The sequence below is a fragment of the Panthera onca genome, chromosome A1 (genome assembly GCF_046562875.1).
Source record: "Panthera onca isolate mPanOnc1 chromosome A1, mPanOnc1 haplotype 2, whole genome shotgun sequence".
Taxonomy (NCBI): domain Eukaryota; kingdom Metazoa; phylum Chordata; class Mammalia; order Carnivora; family Felidae; genus Panthera; species Panthera onca.
The window spans coordinates 111,381,744-111,405,563 of record NC_138339.1 but is presented as its reverse complement, the minus strand read 5'-3'; the positions used below and the strand labels follow the sequence as shown (position 1 = coordinate 111,405,563).

The window sequence follows — 23,820 nt, the reverse complement described above, 5'->3', positions numbered from 1 at the left end:
CTATATAAAACCACCTCCTTTTGGGAACTGAAACAGTATTCTGGTAAGCAACACCTTGATGTGTCAAAGGCCAAATTACTAGCCTCCTGAATATAATTGCTTATTTCCTTGGATTCTTATTACATGGCAATCTATTCTTGATTCAAAATTCATTTTGCATCAGTGAACATGGCCTACTGTTTCCAGATATGTATGCCTATGTATTAATATGTTAATTAGTTCTCATGTGTTAAGAATTTTTTTTATTAAATCACATATGACCAATATTAATTTTCCAAGTCCAAGTCTCCTTTCTTAGATGTTTATTCTCATTCACCAATACCTGTTCAACTGCTCTGTGTAAAACTGTTTGACTAAAACAGCTTCTCCTGTAGAGGTAGAGACATTTTCCTCCCAATCAAATCATGCAATGAGCCACAAAATCTCAAAAGACCAAAGATAACAATCACCATCCAAAATATAAAACGGGAAAATGTTGCCCAGAGGCACTCACCCACTGGAGTCTGCAGAAGTGATAGCAATCAGTGGTAGAATCTTCAGAGGGAGGCTGGTCGGTCTGGGAATGTTCTCTGATTCACTTTTCAAGTCTGCTTGTTCCAACTGTCTGAAGGCAAGAGGGGGAAGCTGAACATTGCGGCAAGAAAGTCTCCGTACAAGATAGGGTTCCATTCCTCGTAAAGGGTCTTCCTCTTCATTACTGGAATGCAGTGTTTCCTCAGAAGCCTAAGACAAAAGGTGAAGAAAGTACAGTACTCAATAATGATGGCTTTACACTTTTGGAGAGAGAAATTAAGGGAAATTATATATGAAAAAATATATTAATTTTATTTTATTATATATATATAATTTGTATTTTATTTTGTGTGTGTGTGTATATATATATATATATATATATATATAAAACATTTATTTTGTTATATATATATATATATATAACATTTATTTGGTGTGTGTGTGTATATATATATGTATATGAAGCAACAATACTAACAGAAATATTTTATGAAAAGATCAGAACTAATAACTGAAATCTAGATTTATTTTCAAAAGAATAAATTTGTTCATCAATATATTTAGATAAGGATCAGTGGTTGCAGTTAACTGATCTCCAATAATATTAGAATTTATTAACTCCGTGCATGAATTCTATAAAATCAAGGGCAAGTCAAAATAGTTTTCTACCTTCTAAAAGATGACTTATAGAAAATTAATATATACATATCTTCACATATGACATAGGTATACATACATGCCTATGAAGAACAAGGGAGAAAATAAGTTATATTCTTTTTCTTTTCATACTTAGGGCCATAGTTATAATACATATTTTCACATGTTATGTGTCACTTGGATAAATATTCTATGCAAAGTTTTATAGTAAGATTTTTTAAGGGGAATTTAAAAAAGGACATGAAAAGGAAAGCTGAGAGCCCAGCAGATCATAGCTGAATTTTGCAAATTAGATCCTTATTATCCATATGCAGAGGCAAATCATGCTTAGAATAAAGTAGAAAACTTATTATTTTGATGCTAGTTGGAAAAAATATAATGTTCCATGAGCAATTCCCAGTGGTTGGAAAGTCTACTCGAGCAATGTTTATTATATCCATGTATTCAGAATGACAGAATCACCGACTGTTACCAGATAACATGCTGGGTTCTAGAGTCTCTGTGTTGCCACATTCTCCTATCATATTCTTAGAGTACTGCTGAATCTCCCTGTGTTTTCTGTTTCTTTATTAGAAACATAATAAAGTATATTGCTCACTACCTGCAATGTGATACACAGTCATAAATAGCAGTTTTGTTTCCTTCTGAGTTTTACAGGTAAAGAAACTCTTCCTGGGAATCAAAGTACTTCTCCAAAATTTAGGCTGTCCATTATATGCTAAAAATGGACTTTGGAGGCACCTGGGTGGCTGAGTCAGTGTAGCATGCAACTCTTGATTTTGGCTCAGGTCATGATCTCACTGTTCGTGAGCTCAAGGCCCACAGTGGGCTCTGCACTGACAGCGTGGAGCCTGCTTGGGATTCTTTTTCTCTTCCTTTCTTTCGGTTCCTCCCCCACTTGTGCTCTCTCCCTACCTATCTCTTTCTCTCAAAATAAATAAATAAACTTAAAAAATGTGTTTTAATAATTGACTTTGAAGATGTGCCTGGGTAGTTCAGTCGGTTAAGCATCCGACTTCGGCTTAAGTCATGATTTCATGGTTTGAGTTCAAGCCCTGCATGGGCAATGTGCTGTCAGCACAGAGCCTACATCAGATCCTCTGTTCCTCTCTCTCTGTGCCCTTCACCAGCTCACTCTGTCTCTCTGTCTCACTCAAAAATAAATAAACATTTTTAAACTTGACTTTGGAGAGCCCACCCCTAGTTTAGAGTTTCTGTTGCGCTTCTTATTATACTAATACCTTTAGATAAGTAAGGTCCATTGTCCTTTTGAACACAGAAGATAATGATTTTTACCACTCAAAGTTACTGTCTGGACCAGAGATACGAAGTATTTAAAGCACCAATAACTAGTGCAGTTTGCACTCAACAAAATGGCAGCTAGTATTATTATAATCCAAGCTAATTTCCTTTATATTTTCAGAGCACTATACTGCCTTTGATACTTTATTTATCCATATCATTTCCATATAGAGAATTTGTCTGTTTCTGGTTTAGACCTTGAAAAATGTGAAAAGATAGGCAATAGCGTACTCTGTTCACCCATGGATTTTATTATCTAATTTCATGCATAAGTAGAATAAAATAAGGGCAACAAGAAGGTCAAGAAAAGGTCTAAGCTAAAATAAAAGTTCATTTGTTTCAAACCTAGATACAAAGATCCAGATTCTGCGAATCTGTGCTTTGAGGACTCTACTTGCTTTGCAGAACAACATTAATAATAATGCCCTTACAAAGGAGGCAGTCTTGCCATTTCTAACAACACAGATGCACCTTGAAAGCATTATGCTAAGTGAAATATGTCAGAAAAAAACAAATTTTGTATGATCTCACCTCTATGTAGAATCTAAGAGAAAAAAAAAAAACTCATAGAAAACAGAGGTCAGATTTGTGGTTACCAGAAGCAGGAGTGCAGGGAGGGGAAATTGAATGAAAGTAATCAAAAGGAACAAACTTACAATTATAAGTAAGTACTAGGGATATAATGTACAATGTGGTGAGTTTAGTTGACATATATATATATACATATATATATACATATATATATATATATATATATATATATATATATATATATATATATGAAAGTTGTTGAGAGTAAATCCTAAGAGTTCATTATGAGGAATTTTTTTTTTCTTTTCCTTTTGGTATCTATTTGAAACGATGCCTGTTAACTAAACTTATTGTGGTCATGATTTCACATCTGTAAGTCAAATCACAATGTTGTTAAACTTATATACTTATATACTGTATGTCAATTACAACTCAGCAAAACAGAGAACAAATTTAATAACAATGACCAATATTTATTGACTCCTTATTAAATGGTACTGTGTTTTACATATACCAACTCATATAAATTTAATTGAAATTTTCTGAGTTGGGTCCTATTACTTTTCCCATTTTACACATAAAGAAACAGAGACCTATAAAACAGCATACCTTCAGCCATATGATTAGTAGGATAACCCTTCCAGTTTGCCTGGCATTGTAAGTTCCATGTCTGTAGAAACCCCCCAGTCCCAAACTAGGATGGTTGAATACCCTACAAGTCAAGATCCAAAACCAAATCTCTTTCAGTTAAAGGTGCAACTACTAACAACTATGTTTTACTACTTCTAACAAGTATGATATGGCAGGGTGCAGACTACCAGCAAAGAACATATATACTCATCGACCAAAATTTAATAAGCCTCACATTTTCATTAAAATAATAGTAATAGTAACAACAACAACAACAACAACAGAACTGAAATCAAGACAGCCTATTAATAATAACCCTTGTTGGGGTGCCTGGGTGGCTCGGTTGGTTAAGCGGCCGACTTCGGCTCAGGTCATGATCTCGCGGTCCGTGAGTTCGAGCCCCGCGTCGGGCTCTGGGCTGACAGCTCAGAGCCTGGAGCCTGTTTCAGATTCCGTGTCTCCCTCTCTCTCTGACCCTCCCCCGTTCATGCTCTGTCTCTCTCTGTCTCAAAAATAAATAAACGTTAAAAAAATTAAAAAAAAAAAAATAACCCTTGTTGATTAAATCAGGAGATAGAGTTTCCTGGCCCAACTTTGCCATTAATTACTTTTATGCTATTCAGAAGTCACTGAAGCTGTCGGGCTTTAATTTCCTTAGACACAAAATTGAGAGGTTGTACAAAATGACCCTTAAGACCACTTTCAGTTTTGAATAGTCTGATTTTAAATCGCCAACGGCAAAATCAATGTTTAGGGAGACGGCGATAACAGAAAACAAAGAGAAAAGGTATACATGTAACATTCTTAGCTTTTAGATTGAAAAAGTGAGCCTCTGTGTGTTTGTGAAGTTCTGTGTGTTCATCTAAGGACACAAGTGCAGAATGAACCCACATTCTGGGATTGCTAACAGGTCATAATCTGCCTTACACATTTCTCAAGAAGTTAATGACTGAAGTGTATAGATACCCTTCTTCAGGATGAACACAGAAAAGAACAAAGGATGAGTCTAGCAGAGCTGAACACTGAATGCAACTGGCCAAAGCTAATATATTTTTATAAGTGCTAAACTGCCCACTCTGATAATAGCATTGCTACTGCAAAAACACTTTATATAATCCAGGCTATCTGATTAAAGACTTAATGTTTGTGACATTGTCTTTCAGATAAAACCACCTCAAGAGGTAACCTCTTTTGAGAGAACAACCTATATTAAAAATAAAGTGGTGTTTTTATCTTGACAATAAAAATGATAAAACAGTGTATGTCTGTATCCTAACATTTCCATTCAAAAACAGTATGACAAACGGTTTTTTAAAAATTCCAGATCCACGTGCATCAATGATCTTTCAAAAATAAAAAGAACAATTTTATCGGGTAGAAGACAGGAGATTAAGTGGCCTTATTCTGGAAAGCAATGTAAAACTGACTACTGGGATAACAAATATCTTATTGCTGGAAAATGGCATTTTTGCAAAGGCTGAAGGGATAAGATAGTATTTATAATATCTCTAAGCAATCACTTCTTAAAATGTGGTGCTCAAACCCCCTGCATGAAAATCAGAGACAGTGCCTGTTAAACTTCAGATTCCCAGGCCCTGTTCCAGATCTGCATAATGAGAATCTCTATGACTAGGGCCTGGGAGTCTCAATCAGTCTCAAGGATGATTCCTATGCATACTAAAACTTGGAACCAATAATTTTGCATTTTAGACATAGTCCAATAAGAATGGCAAAGATCCAAGTACAAAGATGTTCACTCCAGCTTATGTATAATAATGAACAACTGGATGCAATGTAATTGTTGTATTGAAGGATTGGCTTAATAAATTTTGATTTATCATATTATGAAATGCTAGGAGGTTGTTAAGGCACAAGCATATGTGATTATGGTTATGATATAACATTGACTAAGAAAAACAGATTACAAAGTGATATTATTTTTGTAAAACAAGGCTCAAACAAAACAATAAAAATTTAACATATTGTATTCATAGAAAAATTATGGACAGATATATCCCAATTTTCTAAAATGGCTTTTTCTGAGTGACAGTATTGGCAGTGATTTTCATATTTTTGTTTACTACCACCTCTTATATTTTCCATCAAAAATGTAATATTTAGGGATTAAAAAGTATAGTGAAAGTCTCAGTAATAAAATAATATTTACCTTGTTATTGATTCAACTCAGAAATATCACTTACTTAGCTTTAAGATATACAATATAAAAAGAGAAAAAACACTACAATGTTTGAATGAGTTTAATGCAAACCTGTTAAGTTGTAATAAAATGAAATTCCCTTTGGTAATTAAACAATTTATTTGGAATAGATTTAAAAAATAACTTTGAAATAATTCTTTTCACTGTTAGGACAAATATGTCTCTGAAAGGCATACCTAAGGAAAACAAGCCCATAATAATTAAGACTTATAATAACTGAGAGAACATTAAATATGTTGTTATTATTATCATTTTATTATTTTCTTCTTTGTTTTCTTCAGCTTCTGTGCAGAGTATTTAATTAATTTCTTTGTTCTCTTTTTCCATCCCAAAGTAGATGGCAAATCAGTTTGCAAAGCCCTAAGAATGGGGACCTACACATAACTGGTGTTAAATAAATTGCTATGATTGCTGATAATCTCATAGTTTTTGATATTTGTTTCATTTGTGTACATAAAAATGAAGTTTTCTAAAGAGAAATTACCGTAAAATGTATATACAGTGGCAATGGAGGACAGAATGTTTCTTTCTGGGCACACAGCTACATCACATTTCGAGACTGGGTTGCAGGTAGTTGTAGAGGTATCGATGGTGTTATATGACATGCAACAGTTTCCACAAGCCAAGGAAATGTATGCCACTTTCACATCTGGCCCATAAAAACTGTGAGAATAACCCTTCCTTTGTCTCACCATCTGTAATCTCTTGCCATATACTGAAGATGGTGGAGACAAAAGATGGAAGTCACGGTTCCTAAATCCCTCTTCACAGGAGAGTCACTTGACAATCAAAAACATTTAATGTGGGATACATGAGCCACACATAATTTTTCCATCTGGGAAGCCATTAAAATTGGGGGTTTCCTTATTACAGCTAGTGTTATATTATATGTAGAATCACATCTCTATTCTTTGAGTTCAATTTATCTTAATCATGACATCATCCTTTCCTAGTTAAATTCTTGAATTAAGAACTGATGAAGTCTCTACTACCTTCCATGTTTGTGTAGGGAGCTGGAAATACAGTTGAGTGAGACATTTCCTCTCCCTTAAGTACTGACATTCATTTAGGGAGAAAGATAAATAGACAATAGCCAGTAGAATGACAGCTGCACAGAAGTTAGGGCCCTTTGGGGATACAGAGGTAGGGTGACACTTTTGTGAGTGAAAGAGGTTTCTAACGCAAGTAGAAAAGTCAGACTTCCTGAGGCAAACTGAGCTCTACGATTCTACTTCCCCAAAATGTTTGGTTGGGGGATCCTCTGTCTCTTACATCTTAGCAATGCCCTAAGGTACTCTCTTTCCACAGTCTTTCTCCACATCTGACATACTGCTGGTTGAAAACCTCAGGAGCTTCCTGGGTGAATCTGAAACTGTCCCCACTCACAAAGAGGGCAGGGAGAGAGAAGCGGGAGACACAGGTCCTCCCCAGTTAGCAGGACACAGGCAGACCCAGCCCGGGAAGTTACAGGAGGTGGGTGGTGAGCGCTGCCAGCAGCCGCCACAATCTCAAGTTTATGCAGACGCCTCACCTGAGCTCGGTCACGGACACCCCAAAGTTGCCAACAGCACATTGCTCCCTCAAGGTTGCGCCCTTAAAGTCAGCTTCTGCTGTGGAAAGCATGTGTGGAAGGTACATTCCCAGGACCCATGGGGGTGAGGAGCCTCTGAGTGCCCGGTCCAGCTGGTGGGTCAGCTGAAGGTCACGACCTCCCCATGACCTCCTAGGACACTGCACCGGTGGGGTGGCTGTCATAACCTCTCACACCCTCTTCCACAATGAGCCCTGAGCAGTCATTAAGGGGTTCCCCTCTGAGGGAGGCAGCCTTTTGGCGGCAGCTGCACTGGGGGCAGATCACATAGCAGCAATTTGGCACGTCCAAGAGAAGACACACATTAAGATGATTCCCAAAATAAGTTTTTCTGTCAAGAGTCCCATTATCCAAACCACTGATTTATTAAGTCCTCTAGACTGGGGGTCTGATCATTCAGAGCATTTACTTGTGTCCTCATGTGATTTAATAAAGATGATACATTGGTAGGCCAATCAGATATAAACACAGATTTTGTTTAGATAATGGCACAGGTGCCTCCTTAGTAGGCAGTAATAATGTCCATTCTATTTTGGAGGACAGCTTTCCTCATTAGAGATAGTTCAGTGTTCACAAAAACCAGGCCTTGTGACCATCATTTAAGTCATATTTGGTAAATTTAATAAGGGCTTTTATGTGTGTTATATGTCTTCTGGGCCAATGGAGAGGACAAAGACAGCAGCCAAATGATCATACAGGTGGAAAACAGAATGTGCCCATCTGGCCTGGAGGAGACAGAGGTTGGCAATTTTTGTTACTGTGGTGTGCATTATCCCCTGTGGCCAGGGAAAACCAGTGTGCAGCAGCCCAACCACTAACGTGGAAGCCACAAAGATTGTGCCCTACAACCATTGGGTCCCAATGAGGGATATCCAAAAACACCTTTGCTGCATGATTAGTCAGTGCCAAACCAGTCACTATCCTTTAATGTGACAGAGTAACTACACAGCTTTGGTAATATCCATCCCATATCCCTGAAATAATTGGGTTGGTTCTGTGTAGAGTGCTATTTCTTTTCCCAACGTAGGGGTGCCTAATGTCCCTAAACCGGGGTGAGCCAAATGAACCTATCTCAAATCTGAGTACAGCCATCCATGGCTTTGATGGTGGTGTTTTTAGGACCCTTCCAGTCAAGAGTCTGATAGGCTGTCTATACAGTTTGAATCATTAACAAAAAGAATACCCATGCCCAGTGTTATTGATAATGTGTGCCACAGGCCAGGATTTTGGATCAGTATTAGTAATATCAGATGAATTATAAGTAAGAAACCAAGGTTGTTCTTCCTTAATATACTGCTTTAAGTCCCTTCAATCCCTGTTCTAGAGTGGCTATACCCACCATAATAATCCTAACAAGCTAGAGAGGGGCAGTTGCCCACATACCCAAAAGTTGGGTTGATTCCTTTGCCAGGCATACAAGTGGGCCAATAGAAGAAACGTATTTCCATCAGGTGTCCATCTTGTGACCAGACATCCAAAGAAACAAAAGTGCAAGGTTGAAAAGACAGATATTTAGTAGGAAATTGTATGGGAAAATATTCACCTTGTATAAGAATTACATTTGTGCCCTGATCATTAGATGTTAATGTGGCTGCAGCTTCAGGAATTTGAAATGGTTGTGCTTACCCTACATGTAGGCCAGCGGAAGACAGCACTGTTAGGTAAGAAGAAATAGACTAGGAACAGGATGCATCAACCCAGGATTTCCATCTTTTTATTTCTTTAAATGGTATGTGTTCCATTCCCATTATAATGCATTTCAAGAGATTCATCTTGCAGCAGGACAATGGGGGTACCAGTTGATCTTATGTAGCTCCTCCTCACTCAAAGGTCAGAGCAACTCACCCATCCTTGTAGGATATTCCATTGCAAATTCCAGTAGAATACACCTTTGTCAGGCATGATGAGGGTTGCTGTCCTTAGCAGCACAGAATGTTGATCCTTGATGAGAGTCAGGGCAATAGCTGTCTCCCACAACTGTCATAAATGTACAGTATTAGGTGTTTTCACAAGGGTCCCCCGTCAGGCAGATGGGGCAATAGGCCCTACAATTGGTAATTCAAATGTTTTAAAGCCTGGGACAGTACTTTAATCCACCCAGACAAAGTGGTTTTACCGGTTAGTAATTTAATTTCTGCTTTAATATTCCATTTTCCCTTTATACCAACTGTAGTGCTGGGGGTTGAACCTCTATTCAGTATCATGTTCCACATCATCACCTTGGAAAAGTGACCCTTGATAACTGTCTATTCAATGATGGCATCCACTGAGCTTCTCTAATCCCCTAATACTGACATCCTGGTTTGTACAGCAGCAGAGGAAAGCTTGGGTTAGGCTAGACACAGTGTCCATACAACCAACGCATAATGAAAACCTTTTCTTGGAGGAGGCAGCCAATATAATCGATTTGCCAATCCCTCACTGAATGGGAACTTCTGTGCATGGTTCAACATTCATTGGCAGTTGCCTTAGGCATTATCTAGGACACACAGGACAAGGTGTTAGTGCATAACTAAGTTGCTGTATTCCAAAGGTAATCTGACATCCTTGGCAAAATGCAATCCCACCCCGGTGCTATAGTGGCTGCTCTTTCTATGACTCAATCCGCTATATCTACTAAAGGGTCAGTTGCTAAAGTTTGTACCCCAAGCTAGGGCATCAGCTTCCGGATTGCCAGGGGTTGTCATTGCCTTGAGCCATAAGGTGAAAGACCTTGAATACTATCACAGCCTCTTGTAGAAGAGCCCAAATGTCTTTCCACATAACCTGACCCTAAAAGGGCTTAATCATAATCATCTACTTCTTGGCTTCCCACTCTCCATGCTGTAGGGTTAATCCCTTTATAATAGCCCAACTGCTTGTGCAAAGGGTTAAAGGTTAGGGATCATAAGTGATCACCAGCCAAATCACTATTAGTTTAGCCCACTGGCTGCTGGACTTGTTCCTGTTTTCATCCAGATGGTGTCAGTGTTGGGCTGAAGAGTTACTGTAGCCCATGTGGGTGGGTTGTCCATCTTTATATCAGGCATTAGCAGAATTTCCCCCACCCCCTTTTTATTGGCCATCACAAGAATAGGGGTAGAAGCATTTGAAGGATCCACATACTCCACTGGACCTAGGAGCACACATATTTCTAGTGAGAGCGAGCTATCAGTCCAGGTATCATTCTGTTGCAAAAAGTCTTGCCACTTACTCACTGTGGGAGTTTGAACCATGGCAAAGGTGGGTGGATAGGACATATTATCAACCCACCCCTTAAGAAGAAAGGGAGTTCTCACCATGATATACTTTTCCTTCATGAGAGGCTCAACCTAGAGGAGTACTGCATACAATCCTAGGAGCTGTTGCTCTATGGGGCTATTTCTGTTCCCTTCAGAGGTGGGACCAAAATCCAGGGGACACTCTCTCTTCTTGTTGCCTCTGCCACAGTGTCAAACCCACACCTTCTGGAGTCACAGACATATCTAATTCAAATGGTATCTTTGCTTGGGAGATGCCCAGAGCTTTAATCTACTACACTAGTACTTTTGTATTCTCAAAGGCAGCTTGGTGCTCTGATCGCCAGTAACATATGTGCCCTTTCTTTATCAGGCAGTCTGAGGGACAGAATCACTGTGCCAGGTGAGGAATAAAAGTCCTATGAAACCACAAAATCCATACAAAATCTTTTTCAGGTTCTTAGGAGTAGGATACACTCATACCTCATTAATCACAGCTTTTGGGACAATGTGCAACTTACCCAACAACACAATTCCCAAAACTTTACAGCAGTGTCTGGGCCTTAAATTTTCTGTGGGTTCACTGCTCATCCTCTCCCTTGCAGATGTTCCAGCAAAATCTGCAGAGGTCCTGCAGCAGAGGCAAGTCTTCACATCTTAACACGATATCATCATAAGTGTAAAGAACCCATTTTTCAAATGTGGGGAAGGAGAAAAGAGACAGATCTCAAGCTACCATCCCATGACATACTGTGGCACCACGCAGATAGCTTTGGAAAAACACTTTAAAAGTCCACTGTTGCCTCTGCCATACAGAGATATATTGATCTTATGACTCAGTGGCCAGGAGTATACTGAAAAAAAGAATTTGCTCAGTCGAGTACAGCATGATACACTCCCAGGACTGTGGCCCAAGTATCTAAGATAATGGCAATGCTGGGCATAGCCCCATAGATGAGGGAGTACCACTTTGTCCAATTCTGCATAGGTCATGGTCATCTACCATGAGCCATCTGGCTTTTTTATCCTCCATACCAGACTGTTGGAAGAACTATGGGCAGGGAATACAATACCCTCTCAATGCAGCTCTTGAATAGTTTGTCCTATTTCCTTATGCCACCCACTCAATTTATATTGTGTGACTGTTAACCACTCTTCACAGGGGTTGACTTGTTCTTCATTGGTGTTTCCCTTCAGCACAGGTTTCATTATTCTAACCCAGAGACATAATTCACCAACAGAGGTTTATAGATTTGGCTTTGTAGGATGTTAATAGCCAATATGTTCCCTCATATTAGAGAGATAAAAATCTCATATTCTTATAGGTATGAATACCCAATTTACAGTGTCAAAAGGACCTTCCTGACCCTACCCATTTGTCCCCCATAACTACTGATGGCACTGAGGGGGCAGAAGATTTCTGAGGGTCACCATGTATCAGAGTACACTCAGCTCCAGTATCAACTGGAGCAATCACTTATATTTCTGAAAGACCAGGGAGGAGCTCCATGGGAGGGTCCAATTGTCTCTAATGGCCCTCACCTGGATGTAATATTGGCTTTCATCTTTTATCTGGGGCTTGTGATTCACCTACTGTGGATAGGAATGTATCCCTGAGGCCTCTGCTCAAGCAGACAGAGCATCAGGGATGGTAGGTGCAGTCCCAGCAGCGTGGGGTTAAACCATATTATTTCTGGATTACGTTTACTGGGACCTTTACAGCAGCCTGAGATAGCCATTTGTGAGTTCCTGTTCCATCTCAGGTCTTTCCAATAACCCGTACTCATTCTCAGAATTTGTCAGTTTCCCCCAGATCAACAATAGATCATCTGACATCATAAATGTCATGTCTCATGATTGGGCTCAGACTAAGTATCAGCATCTCATACTAGGTGCCTAGAGTATCTTAGCTTTCATTCCTGCAGTGAATATTCACCAATAAAAGCCTTCAAAGACAAGGACACAGATGGCCTGTCTCATTCCCAACTCCTTCATAACAATTTATTTTATCTTCTCTATAGATTTCTAATGTTTCGTGTGACCAGGGAGAGCCCCATCATTGGGTCAAGAATGCCTGTAGACAAGAACAATTATATCTGTAAGGAAGTGAGTTCCTTAAACACCCCAAACACCAGGAAGGAGCTGCTGCTGGAGCAAAGGGTATATGATGATGTTGCTCATTTTCTCTGCCTCCTGCTTAGTCAGAGAACTCCAGAAGCTATCCCCTGCACACCCTCCCCCAGTCTCATAGCCCTACAAACCATGCCTGGATACTTCCCCTGGCCTTTTGCTGAAACTTGGCAGCTCTATCAATAAGCTCAGTGGGCATGCTCTCTCATCATGAATGTTTTCTGAACTAAGGGTTGCCCTGCTAGCTGGAGTTGTAGCTGGGGTTGTTGCTGTCCTTAGTATTAGGGGTCAGACACATGGGGTTTTCGGTCGGTTTCCTTGTCACTTGCCACAACATCCTCCTCCTTGCTCCTCTCACTTTTCTATTAATTCCATCTTTTAGCATCCTAACCAGGTTTTGTCACAAGTGCTTAGACCTTAATTCTAAGCAGCTTGTGCCCCACCTCAGTTTTGTAAAATGGAACCTCAAGGACTCCAACTTATCATCCTGCTCTCCCACCTTGTCCTCCAGCCCCAAAGCTGGCAGAGTAGTACACACCTGAATGTCCTTCTCTTACCTCAGAAATTCTTCTGACTTGCTAACAGGAGCTTCAGCCCCTAATTGGGATCAGTGACCAAATGAACTATCCACCATAGGGACTGGACCACTGTGGCACCCAGTCATTTCCCTTCACTGATGCAGAGCACTATGCATGAGTCCTCAAACAAGTATGCCAAACCATAGAGCATTTTTAGGGTATTCCCATATTCATGCGGTAGCCCACAAACATCTAAATATGGGCCAGTTATCCCCAAACAAAGATTGATGACCAACTTAAGATTTCCCCTATAGATGTCTCCTTCCTAAGACCCATTTATTGAGTCTTCTGGCTGCTTTGCTAATTATTGCTTCAAAACCTCAGGAGCTTCCTGGGTGAAACTTGAAACTGTCCCTTGTACACATAGAGTAAGGAAAGACCAAAGAGTCTACTCCAGATTGGCAAATGGAAGGTTTAATAAGCAAGGGAACTTACATAAAAGTCTTGTCTTGGGTGGCTGCAAAAAAAGTAGATCTCTTTATCCAGCCACAAGAATCTTAAAAGTTTATAAAGAGGTCTTAGCTGGGTTCAGTCACAACTGAGAGTCTTAACAACACATTGTTCCCTCAATGTTATGTCCTTGAAAATACCTTCCACTGTGGGAATGGTGGGCAGAACATACGTTCTAAGGACAGGGGCATGGAGGAGAAACCTCCAACTGCCTAGCTCTGACTTGCGGGTCAATTGATGGTCATTTTCTCTGTCAGTGACCTCCTCCTCAACATGTTTAAAATATTATCCAAGACTATGAAAACAAATAACTCAACCTTTTATTACCTTAAGTCAGACATCAGTCTGCCAACTATAGTGAAATGATTTATGTGTCTAGTCCCTTCATTAGCTTGGACACATCTGGAAGGACAGGAATGCCTCCAGCATGCAGCCAGTGCCTGGGATAAAACATATGCTAAATAAACCTTGTTGGAAGAATCAGTGAAGAAAATAGATAAACCTGACTCTATTCCTTCAACTTCAAGAAAGTAGGAAATGAGGGGAACATCTGGGTGGCTCAGCCAGTTGAGCATCCGACTTCAGCTCAGGTCATGATCTCACAGTTTATGGGCTTGAACCCTGCATCAGGTTCTGTGCTGACAGCTCAAAGTCTGGAGCCTACTTCAGATTCTGTGTCTCCCTCTCTCTCTGCCCTCTCCTTGCTCATGCTCTGTCTCTCTCACTCTCAAAGATAAATAAACATTTAAAAAGAAGAAAGTAGGAAATGAGAAAACAGCATTAGACATTGGTATTAATAGTGTTGTGTTTATAGGTATTCATATAAGTTAGGTTAACAACTGTTACCTTTTGCAATGTAAGAAACATATTCACATGTTGTAGGGGCTCCTGGGTGGCTTAGTCAGTTAAGCATCTGACTTCAGCTCAGGTCATGATCTCGCAGTCTGTGATTTTGAGCCCCATGTTGGGTTCTGTGCTGACAGCTAAGAGCCTGGAACCTGCTTTGAATTCTGTGCCTCCCTCTTTCTCCCTGTTCATGCTCTGTTCACACTCTGTCACTCTCTCTCTCTCTCAAAAATAAACATTAAAAAAAAAAGAAACATATTCACATGTTGTGAGGATTTAGGACACAGATATCTTTGAGTACCTTTATTCTTTCTCTAGCATATATGTTCTCTTGTCCTTCCTTTTGGGGCAAATTTTGAATTATGAAAGGAGAGGCAGGAATGACTGTGATGGCTGGGATTTCTCCCTTCACTTCTTTCCCTATCTAATGAAGTCATTTATCATCCCCATTTTGTTAATTCAAGGACTCCCAAACTTTATGACTTCTGCTATAACAGAAATTTGACATCTATTTAACATTCACTTTTCAGTGACACTTTGTATCACTCCTTAATGTGGCTGCTTTGTCCTCCCTTAAGACTATACCTCCATAGGCATAGCCCCTCCTGGGACTACTATAGTTCCCCTACTCTGAACTGTGTGGTTCAGCTAGGGTTACCAATCTAAATCCTCCCACACCATAGTTATAAGCATGCACTTGTGACCCAAGGAGGGAGAAACAAAACCCTTTGGATATTCATATATTGCTGAACTGGAGGCATGGAAACCTATTCCTAACCCTTGATGGTGAAAGGCAAAATGAACTCTGGAAGAATCTGTGTCATGTCTCCCAACCATTAGAAGAAATTGGCCTGTGATAGGATAGAATGAAGCTAAGCCTCAGGGGAACAAGATGAACAAGATACATAGGAGGTTCTTTTGGCAATTTGATTCCCTGAATTTATGTGAGCTAAAGACCAGCCCCATCTCTTTATTTCCCTGTGATTGAAAGCAAACACTGCCTTTGTTTGCTTTAGCTAACTTAAATTGGATTTCAATCATTGGCAGCAGAAACATTATTTATTAATATAGTCTTATTCTGAGCTAAGTGCTAGATTTACAGTATCCCTTTAAATTCTCAAGACAACAATAAAATATATAACAACAAAATAGCTTAGTGGCTGCAACATATAAAAAGGAATTTCTCTTAAAATTCCAAAATGTTAATCATTCAAAATGCTTTTGTATATCTCTGCATTTGAAATTTCTTTCAAATATATATTCGTTAGAATATGTATTTTCACCTAACTTTTTAAATAAACATTAAAGATTTTAGGCACTCCATGTTTCCAGAGTACCTATGCTGGGCAAAGCTCTGTAAAAGTTGGCATGTTAAACAGTTGCATAGATTTTCAGGAAAAAAACAAACTAAGCTGAAGATGTGTATCGCTTCCAATGTTACATTCCTTTTTCCTGTATTATTCATTTCTTCCAAAATTAAGTTCTGAAAAAATACTTTCCCTGCGTCTGAATTTGCAGTATAATCAAGAAAATTTTTGAAAACTGAGACAATGCTTTAAGGATTAAAATGCAATTTAATAGGTTACTATCACAATAAATTGAAAATCATATAATTCAAAAGGACTATATACAAACAGTAGACATTTTTCTATGTATATTGTACTGCTATGTCTCCATGAAATTGTTAATACATAATCCATTTTCAAATGGATAGTTGTAAACTGATAAAAGCACTCTTGCAAAAATGAATTCCATATGAAAATGATAATTTCCACCCCAGGTTAACACAAAGATACCAGATAGATCTCTAACATCCACAGAACATAATACAAATATAGGCTGTGATTTCAAATTGATTAGAAAACACAGAAATTACTGAAGTCTTTTTAAAACCATCCCGTATAACTCATTCATCAAAACTTGTAAAAAAATCATAAAAGGAATAGAAAATTTCTCATTCAGCAATATTCTACCATATATTCTCATCAAAAAGAAAGTCTGAAACTACAGGATTCAATCAACTTTTTGTAAATAGCATTGTACCTTTCCTGGATGACCTTGAACAAGGAAACAGATCCTATTTTGTTAGCAGGGGAAGGAAAGAAAAGAATTAAACAATAATTCTGGAACTGAAAAATGCAATACCTGAATTGGACAATTCACTAGAGGAAATCAACAGCAAACTTAAGCAGAACAAAGAATCAATGAACTTAAAGACAGGTCATTTGAAATTATGAAGTCAGAAGAAAAAAAGAAAAAAGAAAAAAGAATTTTAAAAGTGAGAAAACCCTAAGGGGTTTATATGTAAATTATGAGAGTCCCAGAACAAGAAGAAAGGGAGAAAGGGGCAGAGAGCTTATTTGAAGAAATAATGTTCGAAAATTTCCCAATACCAAGGAAGGAAATGAACATTCAAATTTAAGAACAAAAAAGACTCTGAAACTCAAAGAAGCCTCAAGACACATTAAATAAGAAGTGAAAAGCCAAAGACAAAGAGAAAATCTTGGAAGCAGCAAGAGAAAAGTGACTCATCACATAAAAAAGAGCCTCTATAAGATTGCCAGTGAATTTCTCAGCAGAAATATCACAGGCCAAAAGAGAGTGGGATGATATAGTCAAAGTGCAGAAAGAAAAACACTGCGAACCAAGAATGCCATAGTCAGCAAAATTGTCCCTCAAAATGAAGCAGCTATAAAGAATTTCCCAGATAAACAAAATCTAAGGGATTTCATCATCACTAGATCTGCCTTAGAAGAATTATTAAAGGGAGTCCTTTAAGTTGAAGCAAAAGGACACTAGACAGCAGCACAAAGTCATATGAAGATATGAAGTTTTCTGGTAAAATATAAAAATAAATATTTAGACAAATACAGAATTCTGTGGTACATAAATTGTTTTAAATTCCGGTACACAATTTAAAATATTGAAGCATAAAAAACTATAAAGCTATGTTAAAGGATACAAAGTATAAAAATTTATAACCTGTAAAACCAATAAAGTGAGGAGGATGAAAGGAGTATCATTTCTGTGTATGATGCAAACTATCAGTTTAAAATAGATACCTGTAAGTATAAAATGTCTTATGTAATCCCTATGGCAACCACAAAGAAAAGACCTATAGAAGATGCAAAATGAAAATCAGAATATTTTCAAATAATGTATCTGATAAGAGGTTAATATCCAAATTATATAAACATCTAAAACTCAACAAAAGTCAAATGACTCACATTAAAATGAACAAATAACCTGAATAAACTTTTCTCCAAAGATAATATGCAAATGAACACTAAGCAAATGTAATGATGTTCAACATCACTAATCATTGGGAAAATACAAACCAAAATCACAATGATAATTTACCTCACATGCATTAGGGTGACTACTATCAAAAAAAAAAAAAAATCAAAACAAGTGTTGGAAAAAATGCAGAAAGAAAACCTGCACTATTCCAGGGATAGTAAAATGGTATAACTGCTTCAGAAAATAGTATGGAGTTTCCACAAAACAATTATTTTGTGTTAAAAATTTTATTTAAATTCTAGTTTGTTAATATATGGTACAATACTGGTTTCAGGAACAGAATTCAGTGATTCATCACTTACATACAATACCAAGTGCTCGTCATAACAGCTGCCTGCCTTAATACCCATCCCCCATCTAGCCCATCCCCCATCCCCCTCCCTCCATTAACCCTCATTTGTTCTCTTTATTTAAGACTCTTTCATGGTTTGTTTCCCTCTTTTTTTTTCTCCCCCATCCCACATGTTCATCTGCTTTGTTTCTTAAATTTCACACGAGTGGAATTCCCAAGAAATATTTAAAAAAGAACTATCTTATGATCTAACAATCCAACTTTTGAGTATCTATCTGAAAGAACTGAAAACAAGATCTCAAGAAGATATTTGTATACTGATGTTCACAGCAGCACTATTCACAATAGCTATGAAAATCTAGTGCTTACATCTAAAATTAGAGGAGATAATACGAAAGAAACTTTCTGAAGAGTCAGTTTGAAGTGTGCATTAATAGCATTAAAAGTCATTCAAGCCCTTTAGCCTAGTTATACCACTTCTCTGGAAATTAACCTAAGGAGATTCTTAGCAATGCAGCTCTAAGTTTTTAACAAAGATATTTGTAACATGATTAATGCTAAAAACATTGAGACAACCAAAAATTGTCCAGGTATGAGGAAATTACCTTAAAAATACATCTATGTAATACTAAGTAGCTTCTAAAAGGAATTTATTGAAGAAATTTAGATAGTATTCTGTCAAATGAAAAAAAGTAAGAGCCAACTGGATATATATATGCATGTTCTCAAAATGTCTCTCTGTCTCTCTCTGTCTCTCTCACACACATATACACACACACACACAAACTAACAAACTAGAAGGAAATATAATGAGTATCTTAGATTGTTATCTTAGGGTTACCTAAATCACCCACATTCAAAACCAATTTCATATAACGTAGAATTTTTAAAACCAAAGAAGCAACTAGTGAACATTACTGCACTCTGAGACAAAAGATGTGATCACTTCCCTGACTTGCGGTCCCCACACATCTCCTTGTCTCCTATCACTCTGCTCCTCCCTCTCTCCACAATACTAGCAGGAAATGTTAGGGTAAATAGGAAGGAAAAGACTCAAAGCGACAAGAAAGGACAAAGAGGAGGCACAAGAAGAAAAAACAATTTAAGAAATCTAAGGAGAAATGTTAAGACTATGAAAAAAGAATTAGATGTGGTAAAACAACACTGAAAGCAGTAAAAATAGTTATGGCTAATGTCTCATGTCTCTACTAAATAAAAATTTGAGGAGAAGCTAAATTTCAAAATATATTTATGTCCCCCCAATAATGAAATGTAAGTCATTTATCAAGCCTTTAGATTTAACTACTAATTATAGAAAATTTAAGAGACAGGTGACTATGTTGAAGAACACCATAGGGACACAATCAGCAAAATCCAATCTGTGAGAAACTCTATAAGATATATGACCCAGTTTTTTAGCAAAGGATTACAGAGAAAGAGAGAGAAGAGAGAAAAGAGAAGTTTACTGTCTAAAATAAAACTAAGAATAATTTTGATCTATTAACCTTGTTTGGAACTCATTTCAAACAAACCAAATATTATTTTAAAAGTCAGGCAAATTTGGTATTAAGAGATTATCAAGACAAATTAAAGTTGTTTTCATGTTATTGAGGTAATTTTTTAAATCTATTTTAGGTACATACTAAAATAGTTACAGAAAAAGTAATATCATATGTTGGATTTGCTTCAAAGTCATCCTAATAGAGGGAAATGTGGGTGGGGATACAGATTAAACAAGAGTTGGCTGTGTAGTTAGAATTCCTGAAGCTGGGTAATGAGCATTTATGGTATATGCTTTTGCCCATATTTGAAGATTTCCATTATGTATCTTTTAATATAAAAGCTCATAACGATTTTCTCCTTTAAATCAAGGAAGGAGAAATAAGATGCTGTGCAAAGAAGAGGGGAACCCACAAGCAGAAGACTCACTGAAATAAAATAGTGTCTATATCACCATTTTACCTAAGGTTTGCTCTAAAACTGGGGTTAAAGCTATGTGTTCACCATGCCCTACGAGGAAGCTGTGGAAACTAATTAAAACAAATTCATACACTGCTAAATATTTCTCAGAGATAGTAGCTGTGTACATTCAACACATGGTGATGATGATGGTGACAATGATGGCAGTGACGGTGGGGATGGTGACGATGATGATAATGGTGATGGTATTGGTGAGGGTAATGATGGTGATGATGATGAGGATAAACACTACAACTACATAGGAGTCTAAGGTTATTGGGTATCACTCTGACAGGAATCTCTCTATGATTCCTTATCTGGTATAAAACAATGATTCATAGCTCTAATCTGACCACCAAATATTCACTAAACTTTACACAATTAGGTGATGATTTTCTTTGTCTTGAAGCCAAATACTCACAGGATAATGTTATCCCTTATAAATAGCATTTTGCAAAAATCAATTACCATATTCCTTTCAAATAAACTGAAAGTTTCCCAGAATTTAATAAGCTATTGCTTTTCATAGTTAGCATACACCCCCTCAAAACTGCATTCTAAATACATTCATCCCTGCCACTCAAAATCAGGGCTTTAGACTTTTCTTTCCTTCAAGGTTATAAAGTAATTTCTCCTTTTTTTGATTTTGAGAAAAGTAAAATTGCTAGAGCTTCACAATAAAAAGTGCATAGAATTTTCACAACAAAGCATTTAAAAACTAGATACTTTTTTTTTCCTTTGGCACATTTTGGCCTCTAAATATTATTTTCTGGGTTAGTTATAAGATGATTTTTCAGAACATTGTCTTCAATAACCACCCTGAACAATGAAAATTGAAATCAGGTCCCAATGGTTTGATTTATTATCTTCGTTTCCTTGAAGGAGAGAATAACAAATCACTCCAAACCTCAAGGCAACATGGATTTTATAAGTTAGATTATAAATATTAGGGGATAAAATGTATTTTCATCACATGGGAATGATTAATAGCTAAAGAGCAGAATAAACACAGACCTCAATATGGGTATGAAATGTAGTCAGTATCAGAAAAATCTTAAACAATTGATTATTGCAATTAAAAAGTTCAGCAAATCATTTTATTCTCTATACTATAAATAAATAATTGGCTAACTGATTTGCCTGTCAGGTTTGTTACTAATATACACGTTCTACTTTACTATTACTATGTTTAATATTTGATGTAAAATGCATAATTTCATTCCATGTGACTTGCCTGGTAGACTCTCAGGGTTGGAATGACTTTAAATGCCATCTAGCTCAATATTCCCCTTATTCCATGACCTTCCACATATATAGATAATTGATTTTTCCTACAGTACAGCAAGTATACCAGGATTCTATCCTGAATACCTCATTCATGGAATGTACACATATTTAAGGAGCACCTACTACGTGCTTGTATGATTTAGGTACCTACATAAAGCTACAAAAAAATGGACAAAGATATTTCCTCTCAGATAGTTTACATTCTAGCAGTTCTTGGAATGTGATTCACCATTCACATATTTGTGTCAGAAACCCTTCTCAGCACGGATGAACCAAAGAATAAAACACGGCAAGTCTCAGGTCACTGAGAGAAAGTTATTCTACATATTGGATGAGAATGTTCTCTCTAATTACCACCAGTGTTCAGCATTCTGGGGTCACACAGATTAGGTGTAATTGCTCTGCCCTGTGAAAGCTCTTTAGATATATTTGTATCTCCCCCACCTCCAACCTCAGTTTACAGGTTATGAATTCCCTGGGTCTTCTCTTTCAGGTGCCAACCACTCAGATGAATACAGAGACCAGGAATTTAAAGCAAATGAGTGAACTGGAAGGATAGGAGTACAAACAAATGATCACACACTTTTGTGGTTGGTTTCCATATAAGAATGTAACAGCAAACCCAGAAACCTGTATTTAATGAAACAACCACTCATTTTGTTTTTGTTTTGTTTGGGGTTTTATTTTTTTGCCATTTAAAAATTTTTTTCTTTAAATTTTAGTTGGTAAACATTTAGTGCAATATTGGTTTAGGAGTAGAATTCAGTGATTCATCACTTACATACAACACCCAGTGCTCATCACATCAAGTACCCATCACCCATCCAGGCCATCTCTCACCCACTGCCCTCTGTCAACCCACATTTTGTTCTCTATCATTAAGAGTCTCTTGTGGTTTGTTTCCCTCTCTTTTCTTTTCCCTCCTTATTATATATTCATCTGCTTTGCTTCTCCACATATGAGTGAAATCATAAAGTATTTCTCTTTCTCTGACTGACTTATTTTGTTTAGCGTAATACATTCCAGCTCCATCCATGTCATGGCAAATGACAAAATTTCATTTTTGATGGCTTAGTAATGTGTGTGTGTATGTATGTATATGTGTGTGTGTGTATATATATGTGTATACACATATATATATACACATACATATGCATATACACATATATATACATATACACATACATATACACATACACATATATATACATATACACATATACATACATGCTGCTATAAATACTGGAGTTTATGTAGCCCTTCAAAACTGTATTTTTGTATCCTTTGGGTAAATATCTAATAGTGCAATTGCTGGACCATAGGGTAGTTCTATTTTTCGTTTCTTGAGAAACATCCATACTGTTCTCCAGAGTGGCTGCACCAGTTTGCATTACCACCAACAGTGCAAGAGGGTTCCCCTTTTTCTGCCTCCTTGCCAACACCTGTTGTCTCATGTGTTAATTTTAGCCATTCTGACAGGTGTGAGATGGTATCTCACTGTGGTTTTGATTTGTATTTCCCTAATGATGAATGATATTGAACATCTTTTTATGTGTCTATTAGCCATCTAGATGTCTTCTTTGGAAAAGTGTCTATTCGTGTTTTCTGCCCATTTCTTAACTGGGTTACTTATTTTTGGGCTGTTGAGTTTGGTAAGTTCTTTATAGATTTTGAATACTAACTCTTTATCAGATATATCATTTGTGAATATCATATCCCATTCCATAAGCTGCCTTTTAATTGAGAGATTCACTGTGCAGAAGTTTTTATTTTGATGAGGTCCCAATAGTTCATGCTTGTTTTTGTTTTCCTTGCCTTCAGTGATGTGTCTAGTAAGAAGTTGCTGTGGCCAAAGTCAAAGAGGTTGCTGCCTGTTTTCTGTTCTAAGATATTGATGGTTTCCTATCTCACATTTAAGTCTTTCATCCATTTTGAATTTATTTTTGTGTATGGTGTAAGAAAATGGTCCAGTTTCATTCTTCTGCGTGTCTCTGTCCAGTTTTCCCAACAGCATTGGTTGAAGACACTGCCTTTTTTTCCATTGGATATTCCTTCCTGATTTATCAAAGATCAGTTGACCATATAACTGTGAGTGCAATTCTGGGTTTTCTATTCTGTTCCATGGATCTATGCGTCTGTTTTTGTGTAGGACCATACTATCTTGATGACTACAGCTTTGTAATACAGCTTGAAATCTGGAATTGTGATGCCTCCAGTTTTTTTCTTTTTTCTTTTTAAGGATTGCATTGGCTATGCAGGGTCTTCTGTGGTTCCATACAAATTTTAGGATTGTTTGTTCTACCTCTGTGAAAAATTCT

The 23,820-nt window shown here is 37.4% G+C and overlaps 1 long non-coding RNA gene across 1 annotated transcript in view; it reads right to left on the bottom strand.

Annotated features, from left to right (window-relative positions):
- Positions 1-228: 228 nt before the first annotated feature.
- LOC144616886 (uncharacterized) overlaps positions 229-23,820 on the bottom strand; it is a 482,774-nt gene continuing 459,182 nt past the window's right edge. Inside the window, exon 4 of the long non-coding RNA XR_013556700.2 lies at positions 229-723. This is a non-coding gene — a long non-coding RNA (uncharacterized LOC144616886). The remainder of the gene's footprint in view (positions 724-23,820) is intronic.